We start from the raw sequence: 25,944 nt of genomic DNA on the forward strand, positions 1-25,944 counted from the left end.
GATCGAAGAAATTCAGGAGCTTTACAGACCAACCTTAAAGGGACGGCATGCCCAAAATTTCTCAAATTCACTTCTATGAACACATTTGCTTAATACTTATGTTATTCTTTGTTGGAGAGATATCTAGACAGCGTGCCCATCTCGACCTCTACATGGCAGGAAATAGTGTTGCCATCTAGTGCTCTTGCTAATGTATAACATTGTTCAAAACTGCTGCCATATAGTGCTGCAGACATGTGCACACTCCTGAGCTTACATCCCCGCTTTTCAACAAAGGATAACAAGAAAATGAAAAAAAAATTGATAAAAGAAGTAGATTGAAAACGTTTTTAAAATTGTGTGCTCTATCTGAATAACGAAAGAAAAAAAATTGTGTTTTATGTACCCTTAAGAGGGATTTTTTTTCTTTAGTTCATTCATGTGATTTTGTGTCTTGCCAGAGATTCATTTTGTAAGTCATTTTTTTTATTTTTATTTATTCTGTATCGAAAGCTATTTTGCAATATTCAAAAGCACCTTTGGTTCTGGATGCCCATTTTTGGTCAAACTAAATCCAGGAAGGTTCTTACTCTCAGGATCCTGTTTTCCTAATGTTTGAATCTTTATTTAAAAGTAGTTGATTTTTATCTCTTATTAGCTACAATTTGTATAACCAGGACTATATCATTACTTGAGGTTATTCCACTAGAGTTCTTTCTCCATTGATGACATTTTAACCACTTACTCAGCCAATCTGTTTACGATCTGTAATATGTTGGGAGTACATTATGTTTGTCAGCTGCTGTAAAATAGTTTTTCCTTTAAAGGGAATTGAACCCCCCCAAAAAAAATCATGATTTAGAGCATACAATTGTAAAAAAATAAAATGATCTAATTTACTTCTATTATCAATTTTGCTTCATTCTCTTGGTATCCTTTCTTGAAGGAGCAGCAATACACTACTGGGAACTAGTTGAACACATTGCTAAGCCAATCAGAAGAGGCACATATGTGCAGACACCAATCAGCAGCTAGCTCCCAGCTCCTGAGCATATCTAGATATGCTTTCCGACAAAGTATAACAAGAGAATTAAGCAGATTAGGTAAAAGAAGTATATTAGAATGTTGTTTAAAAAGGTATGCTCTTTCTAAATTATGAAAGAAAAAAAATTGGGTTTCATGTCCTTTTAATGTGTTTTTTATAACTTTTTATACTAGCTGCAGAGTATGAAATGTATGAGATTGTTTTTTATGTTTCATTTTGTATATGAAATAGCCAACCCACTATTATCTCTGTCTGTATACCAAAGCTTAAAGGGCCATTGAACCCAAATTTTTTTCTTTCATGATTCAGATAGAGCATGCGATTTTAAGCAACTTTCTAATTTACTCCTATTATCATTTTTTATTTATTCTCTTGCTATCTTTATTTGAAAAGCAAGAATGTAAGTTTAGAAGACTGCCCATCTTTGGTTCACAACCTTGGTTGTTCTTGCCGATTGGCTGACATTTAGCCACCACCAATAAACAAGTGCTGTCGAGGGTCTGAACCTAAAATTGGCTGGCTCTTTAGCTTAGATGCCTTCTTTTTCAAATAAAGATAGCAAGAGAATGAATAAAATTTGATAATAGGAGTAGATTAGAAAGTTGCTTAAAATTGTATGCTCTATCTGAATCATGAAATAAAAAATTTGGGTTTAGTGTCCCTTTAAGATTTAGGGCCTGATATTCAAAACCTTGCCGCTCAGATTTTATCTTGAGAAATGTTTGTTGCTATGTAGTGTTCTTTATGTGAAACAGATTCCTACATTACAATACAAGGTCTAAAAAGAATCTCAAAAGATTTTGCCCGATTTCTCTACATATCAGGCCCTTAGGGAGAACAGTTAAAAATCAACATTATATGAATTATTTACAAAAGTATTAAATTAAAACAATTCTGCATGCTAGTCTTTGATTAATCATTTATTGTATTGAAACCATGGTTATTCCAATCCTTATTTGAAATCTAGAAATACTGAGAATTTTATACTGTTGTCTGGTGTACACTGTATTATACTTTCAACAGCAAAAAATAAAAAATCAACAAGTGATGTTTTTTGCAACTACAAAATCTAAATTTCTATGGCACAATTGTGAAAGATATTCAGCTGTAAAAGGTATAGATAATAAACAAATTGTTTGCTTTTACTATAACTATTTAGGGGCAAATTTATCAAAGGGCATTTGCCCCTTTCAGTTCGGTTTTCATCTCAATCATACAAGCCTGCAACTGATATGAATGAAGCAGCAGGTTTGAACTCACCGGGTAATTAAATATCCCTGCTCTCATGCACATAAACGGGGTGGTAATGAATGAACGTCCACTCGTGCAGTGATAAATACAAGAAGCAAATTCTGTCTCCACTTTACAGTACCAGGTGGAACTGGGAACCTTGTCCATCCAGACAATGATATATCTGCTCCTTAGGGTTGTCTTTTATATGCTCCCACTTTACCATCACATTCATGGTACTTGCACTAATTCGCTGCTTGCTCCATGACATCAGGGAGCGCCCCCCCCCCCTCCTTCTCAAATAGCACTTGTGCAAAGTTTCTTCTGTTTGCAACAATGTACATTTAAATGCATTGGGCGGAGAGAATCTAGTTATACAGTACTTATTGTACTTAGAATAATATTCATTTGTTTTCATCAAAGACTTTAATTGTAACTAAAATTCAATAGTTTATTTTGTTGGGTGCTTATTCAGAGAACGATTACTGTACTTGTTTAAGATTATGATGGGTTTACAAAGATTTAACCTGATCTCTCCACCTACGCGTAGATAAGAAGTATTCAGTTTTACCTCCGTTTGCTCTGGAAAGTGATGTAAATTAAAAAGTGCAAAAGAAAGCTTTAGGAATGAACATAACAGCTGCTTTGTTTTATTTCTCTAGGGTCTCGTAATGGTCTTTCGCACAGACGATTGAAATGCAAAACAGGAGCAGTGTGTATCAAAGTGAACATCCAGAAACATGATCTAATAGTAGGTAAGCACATTACCCAAGTTCTGTTGGGATAAATCTACATGTATAATTCACATCACATAATACCACTAACATGTCTGTTAAACAGCAAACATATATAGATAATCATTTTCTAGTAAGTTTTTAGTAGTGGAGCGTTTTTAACAGATCTGGTTTTATTATAGTGGCATCTATCTATCTATCTATCTATCTATCTATCTATCTATCTATCTATCTATCTATATATATATTATCTATTTATAAATCCTTTTAATTTGGGATGAGATTAACAAAATTGGCTAAAATCCAATCTGTTAAGTAGTCCCCCCCCCCCTTATTACTCCAAAACCTGTAGAAAAAAATGAAGATTTATATAAATGTGCAATTAATTTCAACTAAATAGTGCATTATAAGCAGCGGATGTCTTTGGATTTGTACAGCAAATTTAACTGCCTAGGTTAGTTCAAGAGCCTTGTTGTGTTCATGAATTTAGAAGTTTTGAAAATAAAAATTCATATTATTTGAGTTGAAAAACTTAGGTCACTGGCAGCTTAACCGATTCACAAGGCAATGTGTCAGATGGAGTTCAATGCCATAGAAAAACAAGTCAAGTTGAATAGAACTTTTTCCATAGCAAACTCACTTGAACTGGAATAGGAGCCAATAATGGCTAAGAAATGTATTCAAGAAATAAATTGTCTGATTAGAAAACTCTGAAAATACACGTGAAAAGTGTTTTCTGATTGATTGGTGAAGATATGGAAGTCCTAGTCCTATTGATGGAAGTCATACTGAATGAGAGTTGTCCAGATTGCTGGATCTATTCACCTGAGTTTGGTCTAACATATTGTACTTTGTGTTGGCTTATATTGTCTGTACTCTACTTGTCCTGCTGCTTTGTGTAGGAAGCATAGACCTATTTTCTATTCACCTTCTTTCTCTGCATGGGTTTTCTCTTAAAGGTCTTCATCTCTTTAATCCAGATTTAGGAAAAGGCTTTTAGGGGATCTGAAGTTCTAATTCCTATACAATGAAGGGCATTTATAATGTACTTACCTTGTGGAAAACTTGCTCCTGGACTGGACTTTAACCACCATATGTCATCTTTCCACCTCTAAAATGCATCCTTTCATGCACCCATATAACCTCTATATTGCTTGCAGGCACTTGTCAATGTGCAGCCAATCCAGAAGTTTTCTTTAGTATAAAATGACACTTATCATATGAACATAACAAATTGCTGAAGATTTTTTATATATCTTCATCTGAATAGTTTAGATAAATTATTCAGTCCTAATGGCAAGTTATAAAGGGGTTCTAGTCTTAAAGGTACAGTCTAGTCTTCATCATTCAGATAGGGCATGTAATTTTAAACAATTTTCAAATTTACTTTTATCACCAATTTTGCTTTGTTATCCTGGTATTATTAGTTGAAAGCTAAACCTAGGAGGTTTATATGCTAATTTCTTAGACATTGAAGGCAGCCTCTTTTCAGAATGCAATTTAACAGTTTTTCACCACTAGAGGGTGTTAGTTCATGTGTTTCATATAGATAACACTGTGCTCATGCACGTGATGTTACCTGGGAGCCAGCACTGATTGGCTAAAATGCCAAAAGAACTAAATATAGGGGCAGTTTGCAGAGGCTTATATACAAGATAATCACAGAGGTAAAAAGTATATTAATATAATTGTGTTGGTTATGCAAAACTAAGGGAATGGGTAATAAAGGGATTATCTATCTTAAAACAATAAAAATATTGGTGTGTAGACTGTCCCTTTTAACTATAGATATAGTGGAATAGGTAAGGGGACAGTATACTGTAAAATAGTTTTTCCCTTAATGTATTTCCAATAAATTGTTCTAACAGCTGCCAAGTATAGAATGTATAAGAAATTACATTTTCAGGTTTATTTGTGTATATGAAATTGCTGGTTTGTGCTTTGAAACCACAGCCTTTTGAAATGGGTTGGGCTTGCAGGTAAAATGAGATCTCATTATGTTATCACTTTGTGTACACACACACACACACTTGTTTCCTTATCTTTTATCTGTTTTGAAACCAAAGCCCAATACTTAAAAAGAACAATGGAAAAAATATAATTTTTTTAGTAATCTCTTCTACACCCCATGTTCTAAAGTAATGTGTCTACCCGTAGGAATGTGTATACCTCATCACTTCCAGTGACGTTTCTCAGCTGGTGGAGGTTTGTGGCGCTCACTGCGCCTGCGCTAGAGGCACAATCTCCTTACAACAGCTGAGCTGAATTGATGAGAATACGATAAATTATGTGGTACGCGCACGTTACTTATAACTCTGGAGCTAATAATATTGTAGACTTACTAAACTAATAGGCGTCTCCCTTTTTGGTATTGATTGGGTAGCGCTAATAAAAGCTTAGAGAAGAAACAAATATTATTATTAATAAAGCTTAATCGTGTGATTCTAATATAAATGTGCAAATAGCATCAGGCAATATATATGCCAGTGTGTCATGTGATTGCAATATCTTAGTGCTAGTTTAAACCTATAAAGACATTAATCTTTATAGGTTTAAACACTAAGATATTGCAATCACATGACACACTGGCATATATATTGCCTGATGCCATTTGCACATTTATATTAGAATCACATGATTAAGCTTTATTAATAATAATATTTGTTTCTTCTCTAAGCTTTTATTAGCGCTACCCAATCAATACCCTTTGCATTTTTCAATTTGGGTTGGTTTTAGGAGATATTCCAACCTTTTGGGTTAGCTTTTTAGAGATAGAGAGTGTTGGTATCTTTAACACCAATCTTTTCCTTTTGTCTCCCTTTTTGGTGAAATGGGTTAGTCCAGATCTGAGCATAGACTTGTGGTCTGCTGAGGATGAATATGTGATGGATACCCAGACAGATAAATATGTATGTGCGGACGTATGTGTAATGATCAGTACTCATCGTGCTGCAAATGCTTACTACACGTGCAAATATACAGATTTAGGTGACTATTGAAATCCTGGTGATCCATCAAACTGATGTTAGACACTGCTGTATAAAGTTTTCTAATAAATACAACACCCCCACCCCTCCTATGTATACAACTAATATGCACATTAAATCTGTATATTTGCACGTGTAGTAAGCATTTGCAGCACAATGAGTTTATTAAGTCTATAATATTATTAGCTCCAGAGTTATAAGTAATGTGCACATGCCACATAATTGATCATATTCTCATCAGCTGTTGTAAGGAGTTTGGGCCTCTAGCGCATGTGCAGTGAGCGTCACAAACCTCCACCAGCTGACTGTACGTCACCGGAAGTGACGTGGTATACAAATTCCTATGGTAGACGGTTTAATTTAAGACACCCCTCCTGGAGTGTAATTTCTTCTGCTGGCTGTGTTTACATAGCCTGTCAATAGCCTAGATGTTGGTCCAGAAACTTTGATTATAGGTGGGGAAACCATGGGCTAAATCTGCTTTTTCTGATGCAGAAATAAGGGTAAACTAGCTACTTGTAAATAATTTAATACACTCCAGCAAGTAAATGGATTATTGGGTACAAATTATTATTTTTTTAGGTAAACTGTCCCTTTAAGAAGGGCTAATCTATCAATTTATTTTTGCAGCTGCACTGCAAAGTTTAATGTGAAGACTTTCTGCTGTTAAATGTTTCATCTTATATAAAATTATTACTTGTAATGTTTTGTACGTGTTCTTTGTGAGGGATTTCTTTGCATTTTTTTGTGCAGCAAAATACTGACCTTAATAAGAAGCTTTTGATGACATTGGGGCTAAAATTAAATGTATCCCACAGATGTAATAAATTACTAATGATTGGCCTTAGTCAACAATTGTTTTACAGATTCATGAATATGAAGATTGTGGGCACATAATCAGCAAATTCATTTTCCCCATAGAATTAATTGTGTTTAAGCAGCAAATCATGTAGCTCAATAGTAAATTAGAATGTCCAACCGTTTTAATATGAGCACTTACTGAAATTTTTTCCTCACCTTCATGGTTAGTGGATTTGTTTTAGAAGGCATTTTAATTTACATATATAATTTAATTACAAACCAAATCAAGCATTTTGTTAAGAAGGTAAGTACCACATGCCTAAATATACCTACACATATTCACAAGAGCACATTGCAAAAGATGAGGAACACTCCATTGCAAACGGGATAAAGGCAAATATATAGAAAAAAGGGGACTGTCATATAAAAAGCATTTAAAAGAACATGAATTAAAATACCATGATTTAGAATAGAGCACACAATTTTAAACAACTTACTAATTTACTTTTGTTCTCTTGGTACCCTTTTTGTTGAAGAGCATACCTAGATAGGTGCAGGAACACTACCTATGCATTTTTAAATTCTGTGATGCCACATATGTTTTTGAGCAGAATTGTATATTTGTATGCATGTGTGTGTGTATGTATGTGTATATATATATATATATATATATATATATATATATATATGTATATATGTATGTATGTATGTGTATATATATATGTGTGTGTGTGTGTGTGTAACAATTTCTTATTACTTTTAGTCACTTTTGTCATTTCACACTACACTTTGGCTTCAGCCTATCAGTTTGTTTTTTTCTACTTGATTATCCTATCAGGGGGTTTGTTTCTCCTGTCTGTATACAATATGTGCACTGATTGGATCAATAATCAGGGGAGGGTTCTATTCACCTTTAAATTTTCGTCAGTTTGTATTGTTACTTGTCAGAGGAAGGGACTGTTTGTTGTCCCGAAACGTCACAATAAATATATTTTTTCACACAGTTGGCCAAAGTCCAGCGAGTGCTTATTTATGATTGGATCTATTGATATTTTTATAGCACCCTGGCAGCTGAAGAGTGATGGTGAGAGTGCATGCACCTACAAACTGAATATCTGCTACTATTTTTCTGTGTAGTGCACCCACATAGGGGTTGTCGTTGAAGTCCTTCTCCCCGTTTTTTGAAACTTTATTTATTCTTGCATATTTGTGCATATTGGATCAAGATGACTTCCACTGAAGCCGTTATCAGTGATGTCCCCACAAGCAACATGGAGGACAAAAATGAGGACATTTTTATCTTTACTGATGAGGACGCAGAAAATATCCGTTTTGGTTCTATAGAGGAACAGCAAGTTGAAGAATCTTACCAATCTATATACAACACAATTACAAAACTTAAACAAAGAGAGATTGACCTGAACCTGCATGGTACCTACTTATCGGATTACCACAAACGACGAATGATACCGAGGGGGTTCAGAATTAGAAATGTACCCACCATTGGACGAGCCAATACAGAATTTTGCATCAATTGGAGCAAAATCCTTAATAAATGTTCTTTTGATTTGATGCTCCTTGTAATAAGGGAGGTGGGCCGACTTCTTAAAGTGGTCAAGACCGAAATTACTTTATATGAAACAGAGAAATTACCTTCTCTACGGATGGATACCAGCACAGATTGGATTAGCAAATTAGACATCCAATTGAAAACCTATAAACAGGAGTTGATTGCTTTTAAAAATAGGAAATTACAGACCGTCAATCAAGATTATTCCTACAAAACCATATACAGATGGATGATGACCCCAGATGATAGAAGGGCAATCCGCCCTCGCCGTGAAAGGCGTTATACCAAGAAAAACATGACCACCATTGATTCTAGTTCTGGTGATAACTCTGATCCGGATATCGACCAATGTGCCACTGGTGGTGCTCCCAGTGGGGTCACCACCCGATCTAGGGGTGGCAGGGGCTTCCAACAATGGGACAATGCTGGATCACTTCCACCAAGTTCAGGGGGCCGTTTTTTAGGACGAAGCCGAGGCCGCACACGCGGAGGGGGGGGGCACTGCCCGCCGCCCTCCCATACAGATATAACCACGAATATGGTTTTTAACATCAGCAATCGTACATTAAGTGAAGCAGAGACCAAGCTACTTAACAAGGGGCTGTCATTTGTACCAACGTCTAGAAAGGACAATTTTGATCCGTATATTGACGTCCAGAAGTATGGTAGAAACCTCAGATTAAAGGAATACTTTGGCACCACCAATGATGAGGTGGATAGATTCAAATCAAAGGGACGCTTTGACCCAAATTCTAATAATGCCACCATACAGACAATTACTAACTATCTGACTGATCAGATATCTAAAGAACCAACAATAAGAAGATCGGACAATTTGACTAAAGAAGAAAGATTGGCTATTGGAACACTACAAAAGGACAGTTCCATCGTCATACGCCCCGCCGATAAAGGCGGGGGAATTGTAGTTATGGACACGGCTATGTATAAATCAGAGATTATGAAACAACTATCAGATAACAAGACCTATCTCCCGTTATCAGGTGATCCCACGACATGTCTTAAAAAGAAGATTGATATCACTCTAAAACGGTGGATAGATGAAGGTCAGATCACTCAAAACCATTACAATTTCTTGAAAAGAGACTTTCCGGTGGTACCGATATTGTATACACTACCCAAGGTACATAAGGATATACAAAATCCGCCTGGGAGGCCGATTGTTTCTGCTAGAGGCTCTCTTCTTCAGCCCCTAGCAGAATTTGTGGATTTCTACCTGCAGCCATGGGTAAAGCAACAGAAGTCCTACATACGGGATTCAACTGATTTCATAACACATATCTTACAGCTTACAGATATCAAGTAATCTGACATTCTGGTCACGTTGGACGTTTCGAGTTTGTACACTGTCATTCCGCATGCATCAGGCATAGCAGCAGTGGCCAAGTGTCTTAGATGGATACCATACATTGGCCCGTCGGAGGAGGTATTGATCACCCTGCTCGACATGTGTCTTTCAGAAAATTATTTTTTATTCGATAAGATCTACTATTTACAAATCTCCGGAACGGCAATGGGGTCAAATGTGGCGCCGTCGCTAGCCAATCTTTTTATGGCTGATTATGAAGTAAATGCCATCAGAATTTTTGATAAACCAGAAATCAAATATTATTGTCGCTACATCGACAATCTGTTCCTAATTTGGCAAGATGGGCCTTCGACATTGGATGCTTGGATTGTGAGCCTCAATGAAATGAAGAGTACCATACGATTCAGTTCCACCACGAGCCTTGATATGGTTGACTATCTGGACGTGAGAGTCTTTAAGAAAGATACCATTTTGGGCACTACTCTCTACAGGAAAACAACCGACAGGAATTCTATCCTGCACGCTCGTAGTTGCCATCAACCGAATCTGGCTTCAGCCTATCAGTTTGTTTTTTTCTACTTGATTATCCTATCAGGGGGTTTGTTTCTCCTGTCTGTATACAATATGTGCACTGATTGGATCAATAATCAGGGGAGGGTTCTATTCACCTTTAAATTTTCGTCAGTTTGTATTGTTACTTGTCAGAGGAAGGGACTGTTTGTTGTCCCGAAACGTCACAATAAATATATTTTTTTACACAGTTGGCCAAAGTCCAGCGAGTGCTTATTTATGATTGGATCTATATATATATATATATATATATATATATATATATATATATATATATATATATATATATATATATATATATATATATATATATATATATATATTATGTTTGTCTATGAATCACAAATTACTGCTTACTAAGCGTATATAGACTTGTATGTTGTCTTTTTAGATCTGTTCTGCCTCCTTTTAAGCAGGCAAGTAAATATTTTAATTACCTTTATAATTCCATTTGATTGATTACTTTTTATTAAAGGGATAAAAAGGTCAAAAATGAAATGTGCATAGGTGCATTTCAATGTGAAATAGAAGCATTTTTGCAGTATACTTCCTTTAGCATAAATGCTTTCTGTGGCATACGGACGTATCCTGTGACGGCCGTGCGCCAGTATGCAAAAACTACACCTTTTCAGATAGCTGGGGGTGGCTTGTATAACACAAATTAAGTCTTCACAGAAGTTTGAATGCTGGTGCCTTTATAGGATATGTGTGTTTACCGCTGAAAATTAGTAATAACTTTTACTAGTAGCATCTTATGGAAGTTTATTGCAAAAATGCTTCTATTTCAAATTAAAAAATGAAAATATGTATAAAATCATTTCACTTTTCTATCCCTTTAATGCTTAGTACTTCATTCATACTTTTAAGATGAAAAAGTCCTTCCATGCTAAACTCAGATGATGATGTGTTTCATGTTTATTAAAAATAATAATAATGGTATAAGAAGGAAGTATAATGTGAGTGACTTTAAACCAGAGAGAAGCAAATTGGAAATGTCAGATATTAGGTTAATGTGATAAACACATTTGAGGAGGACTATGTGTGAATGAAGAACAGAAAACTAGAAGAAAGAAAAGGGATAAAAAGATAGATAAAATGTTATCTATACATTGTGTCTATATCTTATATTAATATATAAACTATCATTTAAAAGTTGCTGGGATTTGCTATTTTGGAGCAATCAATGGATAAACTCCTTTAAAATCCTGGTAGAATTAATGTTACTGAAATGAAGAAGCTCCTCAGCAGCATCTTACATGTGTTTAAAGGGATGGGAAGGTCAGAAATTTTCTCATCGTTACTCAAAATTTGATATTAAATAAAATAGTTTTTCTAAATACCTTGCGCTGCGCTTTCTATGCGGTTCAGCAGCTATTGCGGTCGCAAAATATATAATATGTAACTACTCTTGCTAAAGTAACAAATGACCTGTTATCAGCTAAAGCAAAAGGCCACTGCTCCTTACTAATCCTTCTTGACCTATCCGCTGCTTTTGACAGTCGACCATCCTCTCCTCCTAAAAATACTACATTAATTTGCCATCCGAGACACAGCCCTCTCGTGGTTTGCCTCATATCTCTCAAACCACTCTTTTTCAGTTTCCTTTAACAACATATCTTGTGATCCTATGCCTTGCTCAGTTGGAGTACCGCAAGGCTCTGTCTTGGGTCCCTTGCTTTTCTCTCTCTATACATCTTCCCTTGAAAAACGTATAGCCTCCTTTGGATTCCAGTACCACTTATATGCTGATGATATCCAAATCTATCTTTCCTCTCCTGATATCTCTAACTCTTTACTCGACCAGATTTCCAACTGCCTCTCTGCAATTTACTCTTGAATGTCTTCACACTACCTCCAACTCAATCTGTCCAAAACTGAACTGCTTCTTATTCCCCCCTCTTCGAGACATCCAACACCTGACATTTCTCTGACGGTTGGAGACTCGATTCTCAACACCTCACCCCAGGTCCGCTGTCTTGGGGTCACACTAGACTCAGAGCTCACATTCAACCCACATATACAAGTGCTTACCAAATCCTGCCGTTCACACCTACGCAAGATTTCCAGAATTAATCCATTCCTTACTCAAAAAACTACAAAAATACTTATTCATTCCCTCATTATTTTGTCACACATTGATTATTGCAATCTACTCCTAAATGGCCTTCCAAAACACTGCCTCTCCTCCCTCCAATCTATTATGAATGCTTCTGCTAGACTCATTCACCTAAGTCGCCGATCTACATCTGCTCCTCCGCTCTGCCAGTCTCTACACTGGCTCCCCATACTCTCCAGAATACAATTTAAAGTATTAACCCTAACTTACAAAGCACTCAACAGTCTAACTCCCAACTATATTTCCTCTCTCATCGTGAAATATTCCCCATCCCGTCCTCTTTGATCAACCTCTGACCTACGTCTCTCCACTCCTGTTATCTCTTTGTCCCACTCCCGCCTCCAAGTCATCGCACGTGCTGCTTCTGTCCTCTGGAACTCTCTACCCCGCTCCATAAGACTGTCTCAAACCTTGTATAGCTTTAGACGCTCCTTGAAAACCCACCTATTCAGAGAGGCGTACCATCTCTCCTCCGTCCCTCATCCGAACCAAACTAATAAATGAACTGCCTGACTAACTGCTGCAACTACAACCGATGTAACAAGCTACCCCAACCTTCTGTCTCTGCACCCTAAACCTGTAGACTGTGAGCTCTCCGGAGCAGGGCCCTCTTCCTCCTGTAATAGATTTGTTTAGTTTTGTTATGTTTTGTATTTTATCAAAAATCTTTGTCATTGTATACCCCTATCATTGTACCCAGTGCTACGGAATTTGGCGGCGCTATACAAATATATGATGATGATAATGTAAATTTCCAAACCCATAGTCAGGCTAATTTGCATAAGCCAATCACGATGGGCAACCTGGGTTCTCCATTCACTTCGGTTCCGGGTACAGGGAGGAATCCTAACGTATGTGCTGGGTTATGAAGAAAGTCTACGCATTCACATTTTAATTCTTCATTGCGATCTCCTACGTTCTGGTGGTCATGTGACCACAGTCATTCACGGAGGACTGGGAACGTAGTTGTAATATTGCGCATGCGTTAAAATTGTGACAAATCCTGGCAAACGTCTTTAATGAGCGCTTTGCCCATGTGTGTAAAACTCTTCTAAAATGCGCAGGTGTTTGAAATATGTTAATTGTAGAGGATAATTTATGCAAGAATAATAGCATTCAAGACTGCCCTTTGCTGGATAATGTGACGTAATGCTTGAAAATAAAATATACTTTTATTAGATGATTGGAGCTTCGTTTTTAAAAAACTGTTAGTAGAATCAAATTAACATTATATTTGATTGTTTGCATAAAGAAAAAAAAAGTATACTTAACTAATCCTTTAACCTTTTTTAGATATTTAACACACAGCTTTCTAGAGCAGTGTTTCCTACTACCAGTCCTCATGGCACACTAACCAACAATATTTTCAGGATATCTGAGCTAGAGCAAAAGTGAAATAATCAGCTGACCAGTAACCATGGTTATCAAAATGTTCATATTAATCCTAAAAGCTGTCCTGTTTGATTAAATAGTATGTATCAGTGTATATCCAAGCACAAAAAACCCTGTAGTAAGGTGGGAGTCTGGATGCCATTTGCTAAGTTAGAGAAAAGCTGGAAGCAGTAGATTGTGGCTTTATATCAATTTAGTTTTTTGTTGTTGCTGTTTTTGTTTTTGTTTTTAAATGAATGAATTTTAAATTGTACAATTATTACAAAATCCTGCTAATTGGATGCAGATGGATACAAAAGTTTGAGTGGTAAAAAGCAAGAAAAGAAAGATTTTGCCAAAGGCGTAGAAACAGAAGGGACATGAAATTTTTTAACTGTGATATAAAATGTTTAATTATGCTTCTGCATCACAATAGGACATGCAACCATTGGAAAAAAAACCTGAGTTTGCCCTTTCAAATTGCTTTATAAGGGGATCTACAAAAATTAGAAAAAATGGGCAGGTAAATAGAAAATCAGATTTAATACTGGAAAATGCAAGGTTTTACATTTTTGGAAGTAAAAATAAGCAGGCAACTTATTATTTAAATTGGACTAGACTTCGCAAAACAGAGGAGGAACAGGATTTGGGAGTACTTATAGATAACAAGCTTAAAGATGGGTGCACAATTATGGGCAGTGGCTTATAAGGCTAATAAGATACTAGCTTGTATAAAGAGGCATTGATGCAAGGGAGGAAAGCATAATTCTGTCATTATATAAATCTCTGGTAAGACCTCACCTTGAGTATGGAGTGCAGTTCTGAGGACAAATCTCAAAAAAAAAATATATAGACTTAGAAAAAGTTCAGAGAAGGGCCACAAAACTTATAAGGGGAATGGAGAATTTAAGGTATGAGGGTAGCCAAACTGTCTGTTTTCTCTAGAAAAAAGGCGCTTGAGAGGTCACGATTACTTAATATAAATATATTCAAGGCCCATATACAGAGATGGTGGAAGCTCTGTTTATTCTATATTATTATGTATATAGACAATGGCGAAATATATGCACTAAACAAACAATTGGCCAAGGCCCAATATTTCAGTGAAAATCTGAATAACATATCAAACCCTAGAAAGTTTTGAAAAATCATAAATAACTTACACATCTCCCCCAATCCACTCCCAGCCCTCCACTGTCAAAGTGGACAACCAAACCCTGCAACTTCCCTTAGAAGTAGCAAATGCCTTTAACAATTATTTTGTCGGATGCTCCTCCACCCTGATTAACAAACTAATAAATGACACACATCCTGAAACTACAAATGTGGATCAGGCCCCACTAAATCTGCAAAGACCCAATATAGAGAAGATCAATTTTAGACCTGTACCCATGAATGGCATTAAGAAACACCTTAATAATATAAAAATGAAAAACCAGTCTGGACCTGATCAAATCCCAGCAATGCTGTTGAAGCTCAGTGCGCCAGCAATAGCTAAACCTGTCACAACCCTAATAAACAAATCCTTGGTGTCTGGATACATACACAAACTTAGGAAGACTGCAAGAGTAGTGCCTATTCATAAAAATGGTGAGATAACCTTGGTTTCTAATTATCGCCCAATATCATTGCTCCCAGTATTGTCAAAAATCTTAGAAAAGTGCGTCCATACGCAACTATGTGAGTATTACCAACAATCTATCTGACCCCTGGTCAATCAGGTTTTTGCCCGAACCCCTCCACTGCAACTACCCTCCTAAAAGTTTGCAACGACATCCAAACTGGCATGGAACAAGGAGACCTAACTGGAGCTATTTTCCTTGATTTTACAAAGGCCTTTGACACAGTAGACCATGACATACTACTGCTCAAACTAAACAAACTCAGGTATTGATGATTGTCCGCTAACCTGGTTTCAATCATATGTATCGGATCGATCACAATATGTCTCCATTTCTGACAGCGACTCCCAACCTCTGCCAGTCACATGTGGTGTTCCCCAAGGTTCCATTCTCGACCCCTTACTATTCACCTTATTTATAAATGATCTGCCAAATGTCTTCAAATCCTCAACTGTACGCAGACGACACAGTAATCTATGCAAGCAAATCCGATCTGCCGAAGCTTGAGGCAGTGCTCCAAGACCAGTTCACAGAGGTAGACAAGTGGATCTCAAAAAACAAACTCTTCCTAAACACTGACAAAACTGTCACAATGATCTTTGAAACGGGACCTAAATTGCACAAACTACAAAATTCCCATCTACGCATCAAAACAAAATCAAATTGCACACTGACCGCAGTCCACTATTTCAAATACTTGGGTATGTTGTTAGACCCCAATCTATCTTTTGGCCTCCACATAGAAAAACTTGCATCTAAACTCTATCCAAAACTTGGTGCCCTGTACAGAAACAAATCCTGCCTCAGCCCTTCAGTAAAGGAAAAGATTGTACAGCAAATGCTGATGCCAATTATTGATTATGGGGATGTAGTATATGCACCTGCACCGCAAACTCACCTTAATAAACTTAATACACTGTATAACTCGTTCTGCCGCTTTGTGCTACAATGTATCTACAGGACCCATTATTGTGACATACTAAAAGAACTTAACTGGCTGTCGCTGGAATCCAGACGCACCCTCCATTCTTTCCAGCCTTGTGTTTTAAAGCTTTTCTGGGAAGCTCTCACCCTACCTGAGCAGAATACTCTCCCCGGCTGTTCCCACCTCCTATAACCTCCAATCCAGTACCAGCACATTTAGTTTGCCTTAATGCAAAAAGAAAGCAGCTCAATCCTCCTCTTTCTACAGAGCACCACAATTATGGAACGACCTCCCGCACACTTTCAAACCTTCCCCAAGCCTAAAATCCTTTAAGAGATCCCTCTCTACATATCTCAAAACATAATGCACCTGTCATGGTTGATTCTATATTTCCTTCCTGTTCTATGTTAAATTTTGCATATATTATGTATTAATATTGTTTTTGTATTTTATTGTACCCTTTTGTATCAATGCAATATTTTGTGGACCCAGGACATACTTGAAAATGAGAGAAATCTCAATGTGTCCTTCCTGGTAAAATATTTTATAAATAAATAAATATTCCAAGATCATTGTTTGTGCTTAGAGGTCATTATTTAAGGCTGGAGGAAAGAAGATTTAATCTCCAGCAACGTAAATGTTTTTTAACTGTAAGAGCAAAATGATGGAATTCATTAACTAAGGAGGTAGTAAATAACAATACCTTTAGATACTTTTAAAAATGGTTTAGATACATTTCTGGCTAGAAACAGATTTTAGGGATATGATTGCTTGTGTTAAACGGGTCACCTTTTCTAATGGGTTTAATTTAAGCTCTTATATCCTACTCAATTTACTACCTGTCCCCTCGATCCCATCCCCTCACAACTACTGCCCTCCCTCTCTCCTACTCTTACTTCTAGCATCACATATTTGTAATCTCTCCCTGGGATATTTCCCTCATCCCTTTAAACATGCATTAATCACAGCTATCCTCAAAAAATCTGTCGATCCATCATCCCCATCCAACTACCACCCTATATACATGTTTATCACATTTCACTCCCTCCTTGATCAATTGCAATCTGGATTTCACCCCAACCCTCCAAAAAAATGCAATTATTAAGGTTACTAATTACCTAATTACAGAAAAATCTAAAGGCCACTTTTCTCTGTTAACCCTTCTTGATCTGTCTGCAGCCTTTGACTGTTGACCACTCTTTCTTGCTCCAAACCCTTTAATCCCTCAGCATCTGCGACACAGCCCTCTTACCTGTTTAACCGGACCTTTAGTGTAACCTTCTCTGGCACATCCTCTGACCCTTTACCACTTTCTGTTGGGGTACCACAAGGCTCTGTCTTTGGTCCCCTTCTCTTCTCAATTTATATTAGGTTTCTTAATACAGTTCCATGGGTTTCAATACCATTTGTATGCTGATGATACCCAAATCTACATCTCTGCACCAGACCTATTCCTTACTACCTCGTGTCACTAACTGTCCCTCTAATATTTCATCCTGGATGTCCTCTCACTATCTTAAAGGGACAGTCTTCTCCAGAATTGTTATTGTTTAAAAATATAGATAATCCCTTTATTACCCATTCCCCAGTTTTGCATGACCAGCATGGTTCTATTAATATTCTTTTTTTACCTCTGTGATTACCTTGTATCCAAGCCTCTGCAAACTGCCCCCTTATTTCAGTTATTTTTGACAGACTTTTATTTTTTAGCCAATCAGTGCCCTCTCATAAGTAATTCCATGGGCATGAGCACAATGTTATTTATATGGCATGCATGAACTAATGCCCTCTAGCTGTGAAAACTGTCAAATGCTTTCAGATAAGGGCATAGAAATTAGCATACGGGGCTACCTAGGTTTAGCTCTCAACTAAGAATACCAAAAGTACAAAGCTAATTTGATGCTAAAAGTAAACTGGAAACTGGAAATGCTCTATTAGAATCATGAAAGTTTAATTTTGACTAGACTGTCCCTGTAAAGGGGCACTGAACACAATTTTTTTCTTTTGTGATTCAGATAGAGCATGCAATTTTTAGCAACTTTCTAATTTACTCCTATTATCAAATTTTATTTTTTTTTGGTTCAATCTCTGGACAGCACTTTTTTAATTGGTGGATGAATTTATCCACCAATCAGCAAGAACAACCCAGGTTGTTCACCAAAAGTGGGCCGACATCTAAGCTTACATTCTTGCATTTCAAATAAAGATACCAATAGAATGAAGAAAATGTGATAATAGGAGTAAATTAGAAAGTTGCTTAAAATGTCATGCTCTATCTGAATCATAAAAGAAAATATTTGGGTTCAGTGTCCCTTTAAGCTAAATCTTTCCAAAACTGAGCTCCTTATTTTCTCTCCTTCTTCCAAAATCCCTACCCCCAACTTTCTCTAACTATTGATGATAACATCATTACCCCAACCCCAATGTCTTGGGGTCACCTGCCGCCTCCACTTTAAAAACATCTCCAAAATTTGCCACTTTTTCACACAAGACACATCTAAGATTTTAATCCACTCTCTCATCAATTCCCACCTTGACTATTGCAGCTCCAAACTCTTCAGCCCCCTAGCTCCCGTTTATCTCCCTTACAATCCATAATACCTCTACCAAGCTGATCTTCCTTATACGTCGCTCCTCTCTGCTGCACCTCTCTTCCAGTCCTTTCTCTGGCTTGCTCTAACCTCCAGAATAAAACACAAAATCCTGACTCTCTAACTTTTAAAGCTCTCATGACCTCCTCCTCTCTAGTTACCTCCTCATATTCCCGTCTACAAGACTTCTCCAGACTGGCCCCTATTTTGTGGAACTCTCTGCCTCGCTCCACAAGACTCTCCCCTAGTTTTCAAACTTTCAAGCACCTTTTAAAGACTCTACTGTTCAGGGATGCATATAATATACACTAACATTTTCTTTTCTTAGTTCCTCTCCTCCTTTAGTTATCCACTTGAACCAAAAATGGCAAAAAAATAGGAAAAAATAGAATGTAGCTCGGTTTGGCTTAAGTTATGGAAGTACCTTTCTCACTTATTTTTAAAGGGACAATGTACACCAATTTTCATATAACTGCATGTAATAGACACTACTATAAAGAAGAATATGCACATATACTGATCTAAAAATCCAGTATAAAACCTTTACAAAATGACTTAGAATTTACTTAGAAGCTCCCAGTTTAGCACTCTTGGTGAGGTTAGGTTAGAACACCCAGTGAAAGCAGAAAGAGCAGACACTCTCCCGTTCCCTGCATATGAAAAGACAGATTACACAAACATTAGCAGCACAAATCTGTAGACTTGGGTCTACGTCTGATACTTTTGGGCTTGGTTAGGAGTCTGAAAATCAGCACTTTATAAAAAAAAAAAATAAGCAAAACTATACATTGTTACAAAAACATTCCCTGACAGGCTATATAAATTAATAATCTACAAAACATTTATGCTAAGAATAGTTGTGTACAAAATGGTGGTGAATTCATTAAATAAACTTCCAATTGAAGTTGTAAACACAAAGACTGTAAAGCAGGGGTCAACTAATCTGTTTAAAATGTAGGTGCTAGCAAGAATATTTAGGAGCCGGACAGTGGTATTTGTATATAGATATATGGAGAAAAACCCCAAACGTTATAAGCCAGGTGTAAAATTCTAGGAGCCAGTGGCTCTCTGGTCCCTGGTTTTGTCAAGCCCTGCTGTAAAGGAATTAAAAAATGAATGGGACATGCATAAGGCTATCCTAAGAAAAAAGTAACATATGAGTAGATTTGATGGGCCTTTTTGGTTCTTAACTAACAAAGTAATTGTAATAGGTTATACAATTGTATATAGTAAGCTCTTATCGGTGTATCTATTTATAACTCTGCCCTAAAGATCATAGTTAATCATTTAAATTGAAAATATAATTCATTCATACTTAAACCTTTATTGAAAAAAAAAAATAAAAAAAGAAAAGAAACTGCACACATACAATAGCTTAAGCTAATGTTAAAAACACTAAAATATGTTGATAGGTCAAATTCCCATATGATTCCTGAAACTCAGTCTGAAAATATTTGTAGTGGTAGTCAGCAGTAACAAAAAGATTATAAATAAAGCCCTTTCAATCCGAGGGCTATAATTAAATGTATCCTTATTATTAATTATACTGCTGATTGATATCTGAGAAGAGTTTACAAATAAGATGGTTTTAACAACATAATTTTAGCAAATTAAAACAGAGGAGAGACAAAGCTTCTCTAAGAGGACCCTCTTATGTTATTAACATTAGCTTAAGCTATTGTATGTTTGAAGTTTTCTTTTCTTTTTTATGTTTTTTCAATAAAGGTTTAAGTATGAATGAATTATATTTTCAATTTAAATGATTAACTATGATCTTTAGGGCAGAGTTATAAATAGATACACCGATAAGAGCTTACTATATACAATTGTATAACCTATTACAATTTCTTTGTTAGTTGTGTTCTGTTCTCTGCTCTTTATCTGTGGCAGGTGACCTATCCTAATATATTAAGATTTATCTTATTTGTAATAATATATTGGTCAGCTGTTAATCAATACTCTAGCCCTTCCCCCACCGTTTATCATAATCTATTCCTTTTTGGTTCTTATCTACCTTTAAATTCTAGGTTTCTAATATCCCTTTAACCTAGAGAGATAAATAACCCCTTATTGGAAAAGTAATCTCCTAATTCAAATTAGTTTTATTGCCTTATGTTGAGTTACTGTCCTCAGGGCCCTTGTGTAATGAATTGTTATTGTTTTCTTAAAGTGCTTTTGTTAGTCATTCCTACATTTAGTACTCCCCGGTCCCCTGGGATGTTTTCAGTGAAAAAAAATTATACAGTATCTCACAAAAGTGAGTACATCCCTCACATGTTTATTTTATTTAATTATTTTATTATATCTTTTCATGTGACAACACTGAAGAAATTACACTTTGCTACAATGTAAAGTAGTGAGTGTACAGCGTGTATAACAGTGTAAATTTGCTGTCCCCTCAAAATAACTCAACACACAGCCATTAATGTCTAAACCGTTGGCAACAAAAGTGAGTACACCCCTAAGTGGAAATGTCCAAATTGGGCCCAAACTGTCAATATTTTGTGTGGCCACCATTATTTTCCAGCACTGCCTTAACCCTCTTGGGCATGGAGTTCACCAGAGCTTCACAGGTTGCCACCGGAGTCCTCTTCCACTCCTCCATGACGACATCACGGAGCTGGTGGATGTTAGAAACCTTGCGCTCCCCCACCTTCCGTTTGAGGATGCCCCATAGATGCTCATTAGGGTTAAGGTCTGGAGACATGCTTGGCCAGTCCATCACCTTTACCCTCAGCTTATTTAGCAAGGCAGTGGTCGTCTTGGAGGTGTGTTTGGGGTCGTTATCCTGTTTGAATACTGCCCTGCGGCCCAGTCTCTGAAGGGAGGGGTTCATGCTCTGCTTCATTATGTCACAGTACATGTTGGCATTCTTGATTCTCTCAATGAACTGTAGCTCCCCAGTGCCGGCAGCACTCATGCAGGCCCAGACCATGACACTCCCACCACCATGCTTGACTGTAGGTAAGCCACACTTCTCTTTGTACTCCTCACCTGGTTGCCGCCACACACGCTTGACACCATCTGAACCAAATAAGTTTATCTTGGTCTCATCAGACCACAGGACATGTTCCAGTAATCCATGTCCTTAGTCTGCTTGTCTTCATCAAACTGTGGGCTTTCTTGTGCATCATCTTTAGAAGAGGCTTCCTTCTGGGACGACAGCCATGCAGACCAATTTGATGCAATGTGCGGTGTATGATCTGAGCACTGACAGGCTGCCCCCCACTCCTTCAACCTCCTCAGCAATGCTGGCAGCACTCATACGTATATTTCCCAAAGACAACCTCTGGAGATCTTAGCACGTGCACTCAACTTCTTTATTCGACAATGGCGAGGCCTGTTCTGAGTGGAACCTGTCCTGTGAAACCGCTGTATGGTCTTGCTAACCGTGCTGCAGCTCATTTTCAGGGTCTTGGCAATCTTTTTATAGCCTAGGCCATCTTTATGTAGAGCAAGAATTCTTTTTTTCAGATCCTCAGAGAGTTCTTTGCCATGAGGTGCCATGTTGAACTTCTAGTGACTAGTGTGAGAGAGCGATAACACATAATTTGACACACCTGCTCCTCATTCACACCTAAGACCTTGTAACACTGAGTCACATGACACTGGGGAGGGAAAATGGCTAAATGGGCCCAATTTTGATATTTCCACTTAGGGGTGTACTCACATCTGTTGCCACCGGTTTAGACATTAATGGCTGTGTGTCGAGTTATTTTGAGGGGACAGCAAATTTACACCGTTATACAGGCAATACACTCACTACTTTACATTGTAGCAATGTGTAATTTCTTCAGTGTTGTTACATGAAAAGATATAATAAAATACAGGGAGTGCAGAATTATTAGGCAAATGAGTATTTTGACCACATCATCCTCTTTATGCATGTTGTCTTACTCCAAGCTGTATAGGCTCGAAAGCCTACTACCAATTAAGCATATTAGGTGATGTGCATCTCTGTAATGAGAAGGGGTGTGGTCTAATGACATCAACACCCTATATCAGGTGTGCATAATTATTAGGCAACTTCCTTTCCTTTGGCAAAATGGGTCAAAAGAAGGACTTGACAGGCTCAGAAAAGTCAAAAATAGTGAGATATCTTGCAGAGGGATGCAGCACTCTTAAAATTGCAAAGCTTCTGAAGCGTGATCATCGAACAATCAAGCGTTTCATTCAAAATAGTCAACAGGGTCGCAAGAAGCGTGTGGAAAAACCAAGGCGCAAAATAACTGCCCATGAACTGAGAAAAGTCAAGCGTGCAGCTGCCAAGATGCCACTTGCCACCAGTTTGGCCATATTTCAGAGCTGCAACATCACTGGAGTGCCCAAAAGCACAAGGTGTGCAATACTCAGAGACATGGCCAAGGTAAGAAAGGCTGAAAGACGACCACCACTGAACAAGACACACAAGCTGAAACGTCAAGACTGGGCCAAGAAATATCTCAAGACTGATTTTTCTAAGGTTTTATAGACTGATGAAATGGGAGTGAGTCTTGATGGGCCAGATAGATGGGCCCGTGGCTGGATTGGTAAAGGGCAGAGAGCTCCAGTCCGACTCAGACGCCAGCAAGGTGGAGGTGGAGTACTGGTTTGGGCTGGTATCATCAAAGATGAGCTTGTGGGGCCTTTTCGGGTTGAGGATGGAGTCAAGCTCAACTCCCAGTCCTACTGCCAGTTTCTGGAAGACACCTTCTTCAAGCAGTGGTACAGGAAGAAGTCTGCATCCTTCAAGAAAAACATGATTTTCATGCAGGACAATGCTCCATCACACGCGTCCAAGTACTCCACAGCGTGGCTGGCAATTAAGGGTATAAAAGAAGAAAATCTAATGACATGGCCTCCTTGTTCACCTGATCTGAACCCCATTGAGAACCTGTGGTCCATCATCAAATGTGAGATTTACAAGGAGGGAAAACAGTACACCTCTCTGAACAGTGTCTGGGAGGCTGTGGTTGCTGCTGCACGCAATGTTGATGGTGAACAGATCAAAACACTGACAGAATCCATGGATGGCAGGCTTTTGAGTGTCCTTGCAAAGAAAGGTGGCTATATTGGTCACTGATTTGTTTTTGTTTTGTTTTTGAATGTCAGAAATGTATATTTGTGAATGTTGAGATGTTATATTGGTTTCACTGGTAAAAATAAATAATTGAAATGGGTATATATTTGTTTTTTGTTAAGTTGCCTAATAATTATGCACAGTAATAGTCACCTGCACACACAGATATCCCCCTAAAATAGCTATAACTAAAAACAAACTAAAAACTACTTCCAAAACTATTCAGCTTTGATATTAATGAGTTTTTTGGGTTCATTGAGAACATGGTTGTTGTTCAATAATAAAATTAATCCTCAAAAATACAACTTGCCTAATAATTCTGCACTCCCTGTATATACAAAAATGTGAGGGGTGTAATCACTTTTGTGAGATACTGTATATTCTGAGGTTTAGATAAAGGATTGTAACCTATCATCCACTTCCTTGAGAACGTTCTTGAGAAGTATCTCATATATAAATGACGACAGTTTTTCACCAGTTTTCTGCTTCAAGAGGGATATGTTTGTTATCCTGTTCTAAAACCCCCTTTTTTTGTTATTAGAAGTTGTGCTTGATTTTATGCATACTTAAAGAGGCCTCTGCTATTCTTAAATGTCAACCACTAACTTGCAAGGTTAGGTTACTAATATACTTTTACTGTTCCTCAGATCCAATATATATTTAATTATGACCAAAAATGTTTGTTGTGTCTTTTGCAGGATTAGCTTGCAAGTGTACTTTTAGTATATGCCGCATTGGTCTTTCAGATGTCAACTCATTACTTGTAAGAATAATGACAAAGAGCACAAATACAATTATGACAGTTTAGGAGGGGCAGCAATACAATAATCGGGTGTCTTGGGCCTTCTCCTTTTCATCCCCAGGAAGTCTTTGTTTTATTCTTTCTAATTCACCTTTTCATTCAGCTTTTGATTAAATTGAATGTAATCATTCTGTTGTTTTGTCCCATACATCTTCTACTCATTGGTAGCTAATTACTTACATAAGATGAGTCCCAGATAAACAGTATATAAAAAAAAATACTGTTATACTTTCCTTCCTACGCTAATTCTTTGTGAAAGCAAATAGTTAATGTAGTTTTTTTTTTTTTTTACATAAACGTAGTTAACGTAGTTCTAAAGTAATATAGGTTAAAGGGACAGTATACTATAAAATTGTTTTTCCCTTAATGTGTTTCCAATTATTTTTTTTTAACCAGCTGCAGAATATAAAATGTATATTTGCTTTTTTAAGGCTTATTTGTGTATATGAATTAGCTGATTTTGTATTTTGAAGCCACAACCTAATAAAATGGGTTGAGCTAGTAGGTATAATCAGATCTCATTATTTTATCACATTGTGTACATACACCTGCTTTTTTATCTTATATCTATCTATAAACCAATCACCAATACTTGGAGAGAACAATGGAAAAAAACATGTTATTACCTTCTCTTCTATAACCCACTAGGAGTGTAATTTCTTCTACTGGCTGTGTTAATACAGCTTGGCCTCGTGGCCCAAAACTTTCAGGATGGGTGGAGATACCACAGGCTAAATAAACTAATTCAAATGCCAATATATGGTTAATGGAAATACCTGTAATCAATTTAATACACTCCAGCAGGTAAAGTGGATCATTGGGAACAAACTGTCCCTTTAATAAAACTTCAAATTCAATCATTGGCACATTCCTGTTACTATTGTTGATCCAAAAGAATGCAGAAAAGCAGTGCCTCAAAGGAAAAAAAAAATCCTCCTTGACTCCAAGGTAGCAATCCGATTTCTGCTTGGATTAACAAGCTACTATATTGTCAATGTTAACTTTAATATAATGTAATGTTTTGCTTTTTAAGGCTTGTGTACTTCTTTAGGGTAACATCCACTTAATTTGCTAAAACAACCATGGTAGGCATTTTTTACTGTAAAGAACTGTAAATGAAATCTGAGTTTCCAAGTTTCAATGAACAGTCCAATTAAAGGGACACTGCTATAAAATTTGCTTTCCCCTAATGACTTGTTATATCTACTGCAGATT

The 25,944-nt window shown here is 37.0% G+C and overlaps 1 protein-coding gene across 1 annotated transcript in view; it reads left to right on the plus strand.

The window, feature by feature from the left end:
* The window catches only part of SIPA1L1 (signal induced proliferation associated 1 like 1), an 831,778-nt gene that overhangs the window by 213,376 nt on the left and 592,458 nt on the right, over positions 1-25,944 (plus strand). The window contains exon 2 of the mRNA XM_053697769.1: positions 2,917-3,009. The gene's annotated coding sequence lies outside the window, so the exon portion shown is untranslated. The remainder of the gene's footprint in view (positions 1-2,916; positions 3,010-25,944) is intronic.

The sequence above is a fragment of the Bombina bombina genome, chromosome 1 (genome assembly GCF_027579735.1).
Source record: "Bombina bombina isolate aBomBom1 chromosome 1, aBomBom1.pri, whole genome shotgun sequence".
In the NCBI taxonomy this organism is placed as follows: Eukaryota; Metazoa; Chordata; class Amphibia; order Anura; family Bombinatoridae; genus Bombina; species Bombina bombina.